The 7,561-nt window shown below is 40.4% G+C and overlaps 1 long non-coding RNA gene across 1 annotated transcript; it reads left to right on the forward strand.

Annotated features, from left to right (window-relative positions):
• Positions 1 to 541: 541 nt before the first annotated feature.
• LOC147828256 (uncharacterized) lies at positions 542 to 7,290 on the forward strand. Its single transcript, XR_015451075.1, has 2 exons — positions 542 to 1,257; positions 1,462 to 7,290. It is a non-coding gene; the product is annotated as an uncharacterized LOC147828256 (long non-coding RNA).
• The last annotated feature ends 271 nt before the right edge of the window (positions 7,291 to 7,561 follow it).

Genomic DNA, 7,561 nt, shown 5'->3' on the forward strand with positions numbered 1-7,561 from the left:
TTCCTTCTTTTTTATGCTTTAAATGTTTGATATAATTTATCAGTTAAAATGTAGGGGCTGGGGATTTAGCTCAGTGGTTTCGCTGCCTGCTGTGCAAGCGCAAGGACCCAAGTTCGATCCCCTTTACAAAAAACAAATGTATATGAGCCTGTTGTTGTCATATAGGTAGGTTTTCAAGCTAGGAATATACTTTCTTTAATAGGTGCTATTCAAATTTTTTATTTCCTCCAGGGTTAGTTTCATTAATTTGTCTTCCAAGGCACTTCTTAGAAGTTGTCAAATTTATTTCAAAAAAGATTTTTGTAATATGCTTTCTATGTCCTTTTAAATTCTGTAAAATCTGTGGTAATGTCTCCTAGATCTTGATATTGTAATTTTAAAAATGTATAATTGATACTGTGTAATAGGAAGAGAAGGGCTAAAGGAGCAGGGGAAGTGGGAGGGGTAGGGGAAAGGAAAAAAGGGAAAAGAAAAAATATGAGAAAAGGAAAAAAATGGAAACAGAGTCTTTGCAAATAGGGAAGGGTGGGGGGGGGTGAAGGGAGGGTAGGGGAAGGGAAAAAAAATAAGAACCAAGATGCATCATGTAAAGGTACAAGATCCCAATGATGAATGTAACTGTACTGTATACCTAAAGTGTACCAATAAACTTAATGGGGAAAAAAAATAAGGTAAGTTGGGTACAAAGTAGGACAAAACTACGAGACCCAGTGGAAAATTACAAAGTGGGCATGAGGTGGGACAAAACCATGATCAGCCAGTAAAATTACAAGTACAGTCACCCAGGAAATATTGATTAAATGAGGATCAAATGGGAAAACAAGTCACATACAAGGAATTTCCAGAAGGGAAATGGGCTAGAAAAATTGATGTCTATTTAGAATATCAATCACTGCTATTTATCTCTAGATGAAGTAGGTAACTGCATTACCTCATCTCTTTTTATAATGCTAACCAGTGAATGTGCCTCAGTTGTTTTTTTATGCCAAGGGCCCAGCTTTGTCTAACTGCCTTAAAATAATTTCTAACTAACTTAGCTATCTACAATACTGTTACATCGCTTATTATCTTTACAATTAGCTGTGGCACAGTGTGGAGAGGCACACCTTCACCCACACTACTTGAAACACTGCATTTCTTACGTAGGTGGCTGTACTCCAATCCCAGAATCAGACCTGGAGGAGAGATCAGCAGAACAAGACTCCACAGAACTGTTTACCAACCACAGACTCCTCGCCACAGGGCCCTGTAGGCCTGGTAAGAGAATGGAGGGCTTCATGGGGCTCTGTCAGGAGCAGTGAGCACCCACAGGTTTGCGCACCAGGGAGTGCTCTGCAAACTGCTACTTTCTGACTTCATCCTTCCACCTGTATTAGCACAGCTGACTGATGATGTGTGTCTTCCTGCCATCATTCAGACTCACTGACTCTCTCTCTCTGTCTCTCCCCCTCTCTCTTCCAGAAGATTCTTCCCTCCAGGGGCTTTTGAAATAGTCAGTAGAGCTGTCTTGTTGAAGGGAAGCTGCCTTCCCAAGCCTGAGCCTCATGAACCTCGTGCAGCTGGTGTGGGGTGGCAAGCTGCTCAGGGCTCACCCCAGAGATGACACTCCGTGGAGACAAAGACCCCGCTCTCTGCTTTCCTGAGAACCTGAAGCACCATAGCAGCCTAGCTGAGAGCCCAGAGTTGTCTCTGCTTGCTGGGAAGCATATTACTGCTTTTGGTCATCTGTGTGCCTAGAGAGAGTCACAGGATATAGTGAGATGACATAGTTTGGGGACAGACTGTAATGCAAAGATCTGGATCCAAAATAATTTGACATCCTATTTTTTCACAGGATTTTTATACAGTAAATGTATCAAGTTTAATAAAGCATCTCACTGTCAAACAGTATCTTACAGTTGACCTATAATCTGAGGTTCTAAAAGGAATTTCTCTACTTTGTTTCTTGAAAGGAATTGAAAAGTTTGCTACTCTGTGATTAGAGTTGAATGTTGAACGTGTAGGCCAGGCTGACCTTGAATGAAGATTCCTCGGCTTCAGCTTCTTGATTGCATGGATTACAGGCATGCACCACCAGCCCAGTTTAAATAAAATAACTACTGTGAAACTTTCATTTCCTTTGCTCTATTAGACTAAAAATGGATGCTGTTATGTTTTCTAATATTAGATGAAAATTTAAAATATTTGTCTCCTCTTTTTATTACCCTAATAGGTGCACCTTTAAAGAGATTCAGGTTATAAAAGAATTCATACTTTATTACAATTAAAATTTAAGGTTTTATATGTAAGAAACTAAAGTGATTTTTTTTTTCTATTGCAAGGAAGAATTACACTTGTAAGACTGGTTTGGTTAAACAAGAACATGCCTGTCTTTTTGGACAGCCTGTCAGTACAAAGTGGGAGTGGCTCATGGTGTTGCTGTAGCTGAAGTGTGGAAAAGCTGTGCAGGGTCACTCATGTATCATTCCAAGCATCTTTTTTTAGGAGAGGCAGCAGAAGATGTGATGTTCCTCACTGTCAAGTAGAGGAGTGGCCAGCTGCTGGCCAGCAGTGAATCTGTCCAGCCCCTGGAGACCAGCCCAGAGATGTGGGTTCTGGGGACCCCATGCACTCCCCATCTTCCTAGCAGCTCAACACTGGGAAGGCACAGTCCGCTGCCTACACCCATGCACTTTGGTGCTCAGAACACGAGACCGTGTGCACTTCGGCCATGCTTCATCACACGCTGGCTCACCTGGTGCCAGGAGCCACAGCTGTGCCCATCAGGGAGATGCCTTTGCCTCACATACTCCTTTGTGAAGCTGGATGAGGACAGCACTGGGCAAGGGAGGAATTCCTGTTCCTTCCTGTTCATTCCGCCAGCAGAACAGCTCACAATAATTTAACCGTCTTCTGAGTTTACCCAAGCCACACAATACTTCCCATGAGCCTGCAGTAGATGTCTCCCAACTCAGCTTCCCCTTGGCCTGATCCTGAGTCCACAGCCACTCTGCTGCCCAACCAAAAAGCAAGAGGAGAGACACTTGTATTCAGTTATGCTTAAAATATTTTAAAATTATAAAAAATACGACTATGTGCCTGGGCAAGGAAGGTGTCCTTAAGTTTAAGCTTCCTTAGTATCACAATAAGTCTATTTTATATGATAGACTAGAAACTACACACTAAATGTTTTTAATTTTCTCCAAATGCATGGTACAGGAGTATGTGTGGGAGAGTGCAGAGTGTGGAAAGGGCAATTTTGTAAGCGAGGATTCAAAACTCCTTTATATTTGCTCTAGGTCTCTGTCAAGCCAATGTGATCTGTGAGTTCCAATATGAATACATGTTTGATTTTCATTGTTGGCCAATAATTATTCCCTTATGGCTATCAGTAAACCTTTAAGGACTTGTAGAGCAATGATTCTTCCATTCAGTGTCCTGGATTCCATGGAGAGATGTTTTACCTTACATATCCTTACATATCCTGCTGACCCTTACTTAACAACTATTGCATGGGTTGTCCAAAAGGAATTGAGCTGTCTTTATACTGGCAAATGATCTATTATAGGAAAGCACAAGCATATTATCAAATTTTGAAGCACACAGCCCACTCCACATTCATCAGAAAGAGTGAAAAGCCTCCAAGGGCTACAGACTTGACTAATGTCTGTTTACCTGGCCTTTGGAATCATGTCTTTTCCACTTGTTACCAGGTGCTGAGGGAGAAACTCACAGCATCAGCTATAAACCCTCATTTCCATGGTTGGAAGTCCCAAAGAAACATTAAGATCATCTGAATAAGTGGAACAATTAGAATCAAATCCTTTTTTGGAACTTCTGGGAAGATGGCAGATTGCTAAGCAGCAGAGAAACAGCCTCTCTGAGATTTGGAGTCCAGATGCTGGAATATAGGAACATGAATATAGGAACATAGGGTCCCAATAATGATCGGAAGCAAGAATTGGAGCCCATAGGGAGAGGAAAGAGAGGGACCCCAGCAAAGAAGAGGGAGATGGCAAGTGGTGCTCTCTCCCTGAGCCTCCGCCCACAGTGTGGGAGGGGCAGCCCAAACCTGCGCGCACACACAGTGACTGCTAGTGACCTCAGGCCCCCATGGAGAAACACACCAGTGCAATGGAGTAGTGGACACTCCAGACTGCAGTTGCTGGTTTTTTCCAGTCCAGATGTCACCCAGAAGAGGATGATTGGCTGGTCACCATTTTGGAAAGGTCCTGAATAAACAGAACTCTGAACTGCAGGTTGGCTCCTTCTAGCGGCTCCCAGTGTCAGGGTGAGGTGCCAGCAGGTTCAAGTTGGCAGGGAGGTCAGGGAGCCAAGTCCAACCTGGCAGGAGGCACCTGGAGTGTTGTGGGCTGAACAACTCCGACATCAGCCTCACAGCCGGAAACCAGAAGCAGCCTGAACTTCAGGGGAAAAGTAAAGGCCAGGGCTGGCTGGGATTATCCACCACCCCACCTTAATTCTACTGCTGACTAGCTGAGATCATCTGGGCTCTGTCTGCCCCCCGTCTACCAGTAACAGCAGAGATATGCCCTGAAGTGGACATTGTTTTCTTCTTTTCTTCCTTTCTTTGCTTTTTTTTGTTTCTTGTTTGTTTGTGTTTTTATATGAGTATGAACATAATTTCTAGTTTTTTGTTGTTGTTGTTTTGCTCTGTTCTTGTTTGTTTCTTCTTTCTTTCCTTCCTGTCATCTTCACCATTTTCCCAAAGCTTATGTAATCATCCTTTGTCCTCCAGCCTTGCTTTTAACTTCTTTCTCTTCTATTTCTCTATTTTTTCCCTAACCCCTTTGAAATTTTCTCTCCTGAGGATAAAATCACCATATTGAGAGGATATGTACTCCATGAAATTTTCTGGTTTCTTTTTGGCCAATCTCCCCAATGAACAGACACAAAAATCCTCAATAAGATACTGGCAAACTGGCAAATCATCAAGAAGATTATACATCATAACCAGGTAGGATTCATCCCAGGAATGTGAGGATGGTTCAACATGCACAAATCAATAAATGTAATCCACCATATGAGCAGAACCAAGGACAAAACTAGAAGACCATCTCAGAGACACAGAAAAAGCATTTGACAAAGTCCAACACCCACTATGATAAACAAAAACCTACAGAAAATTGGAATAAATGATCTTTATCTCAATCTAATAAAAGCCACCTATGGCAAACCAACAGCCAACATCATATTAAATGATCAAAGACAAAGCTTTCACTTTAAAATCAAGAACAAAACAAAGATATCCACTGTCAGTGCTACTGTTCAATAAAGTTCTGGAAACATTAGCCAGAGCAATCATAAGAGAAAGAAAAGGAATAAGAATAGGAAAGGAAGAAATTTAATTATTATTTGTGGTTGACATGATATTCTACATAGAAGACCCCAAAAACTCCAAGAGACTTAATAACCAAGTTTAGTAGCATAACTGGATACAAAGTCAGCACTCAAAAATCAGTAGCATTCCTGTAAACAAACTCACTGAGAGAGAAATCAGAGAATCAACACCTTTAACAGTAGTGTGTCCAAAAAAATAAATACCTAGGAATCACTCTAACAAAGGAAGTAAAAGACCTCTACATTGAAAACTACAGTGCTCTGAAAAAGATCAAAGAGGATATCAGAAAATGGAAAGATAGCCTTTGTTCTTGGGCAGGAAGAACCAATATAGTGAAAATGGCCATATTTCCAAAATTGTTATACAGATTTAATGCAATCCCAATCAAAATACAAATAGTGAGGGCCAGGGATTTAGCTCAGTGGTTCCACCACCTGCCTCGAAAGTGGAAGGTCCCAAGTTCGAGCCCCGGTATGGAAAAAAAAAAAAACAGTGTACCACACAGAATTAGAAAAAACAATCCTAAAATTCATTTGGAACCAGAAGAGACCTAGAATAGCAAAAGCAATTCTGGGCAATAAAAGTAAGGCAGGAAGCAGCACCACAATTCCAAACCTGAAATTATACTACAAAAGTTCCATGATAAAGACAGCATGATACTGGCAAAACAAACAGACTTGAGAATGAGTGCAACCAGTTAGAAGATACAGAAGACGGAAGCAACTCCCAACACACTCATCCACCTCATCTTTGACAAAGGGCCCAAAACACCTTTACTGGAAGAAAGATAGCCTCTTTAATAAATAATGCTGGAAACACTGGTTTTCCACATGGTGAAGATTAAAACTAGACCCATGTTTTCACCATGCACTAAACTAAAATTGAAATGGATCAAGTATCTAAATATTAAAACAGAAACACTAAATCTGCTGAAAGAGAGAACAGGCAGAACTCTTGAAGACATAGGTGTAGGCAATGATTTTATGAACAAAGCCCTGATTGCACAGGAAATATCATAAAGAACAACTGGCATCTCATCTTATTAAAAAGCTTTTGCACAGCTAAAGAAACCACCAACAGAGTGAAGAGATAACCCACACAATGGCAAAAAATTTTGCCAGCTGTTTCTCAGACAAAGGACTAATATCTAGAATATATAAGGAACTCAGAAAAATTGGACCTCCCACAAATTTAAAGACCCAGTCCAAAAATGGGCATCTGAAATAAATAGACACTTCTCAAAAGAAGAAAGAGAAAAGGCAAATAGATCTATGAAAAACTGGTCAACATCACTGGTCATTCGAGAGATACAATTTAAAGCAACACAGAGACTCTTATCTCCAGAAAGAATGGCTATTATCAAGAAATCAAACAACAACAAATGCTGGCAGAGCTATGGGGGAAAAGGAACCTTTCTCCACTGTTGATGGGAATATAGACTGGTGCAACTACTGTGGAAATCAGTGTGGAGATTCCTCAAAAAACTAAAACTACAGGTTCCATTTGACCTAGCTATTTTTCTTGGTATCTTCCCAAAAGAATTAAAACCATCACAGCACAACAATATATACACACCCATGTTTATAGCAGCACAGTTTGTCATAGCTACATTTTGGAAACAGCCCAAATGCCCATTAAACAGTGAATGAATAAAGAACATGTGTTTTTTTTGTTTTGGTTTTTTACAATGGAGTACCACTTTGCCATAAAGATAAACTTGAGATCATACTCTTAAGTGAAATAAATAGGACACACATGTTTAAATACCGCATTGTTTCTCTGGTGTGAGAAACTGAAAGGGTAAATAAGGACCAAAATGTATAATAGATATTGTGAAATAGGAAATAAAATGTTCAAATGGGATGGGGAACTGGGGAGGAGGAGGGAAGGAAAAAGAAAAAAAGAAGGAAAAGAGAGAACACTTTTGTAAATAAGGAGAGGAAGAGGAATTGAAGGGAAGGGAGAGGAATGGCAGAAAAAGAGTCAGGATATGTACAGGTACACATTCCCTGTGATAAATGTTATTATGTATCTTCATTGTGTACCAATAAAATTAATTTTAAAAATAAAGAGTCAAATCCTTTTTGCAAACAACAACAAACCTAGAAGCATTATCTTCCCAGCAGAGTCCCTATTGAGCTAAGACCAAGTCACTTGCTACTTCATGAAATCTGTAACAGTCTGTAATACTCACTGAATTCTTCAATGTCATCTTCCTGT

Source organism: Heterocephalus glaber, unplaced genomic scaffold (genome assembly GCF_053883595.1).
Source record: "Heterocephalus glaber isolate CG9 unplaced genomic scaffold, H.glaber_assembly_v1.0 deba00001168, whole genome shotgun sequence".
Taxonomy (NCBI): Eukaryota; Metazoa; Chordata; class Mammalia; order Rodentia; family Bathyergidae; genus Heterocephalus; species Heterocephalus glaber.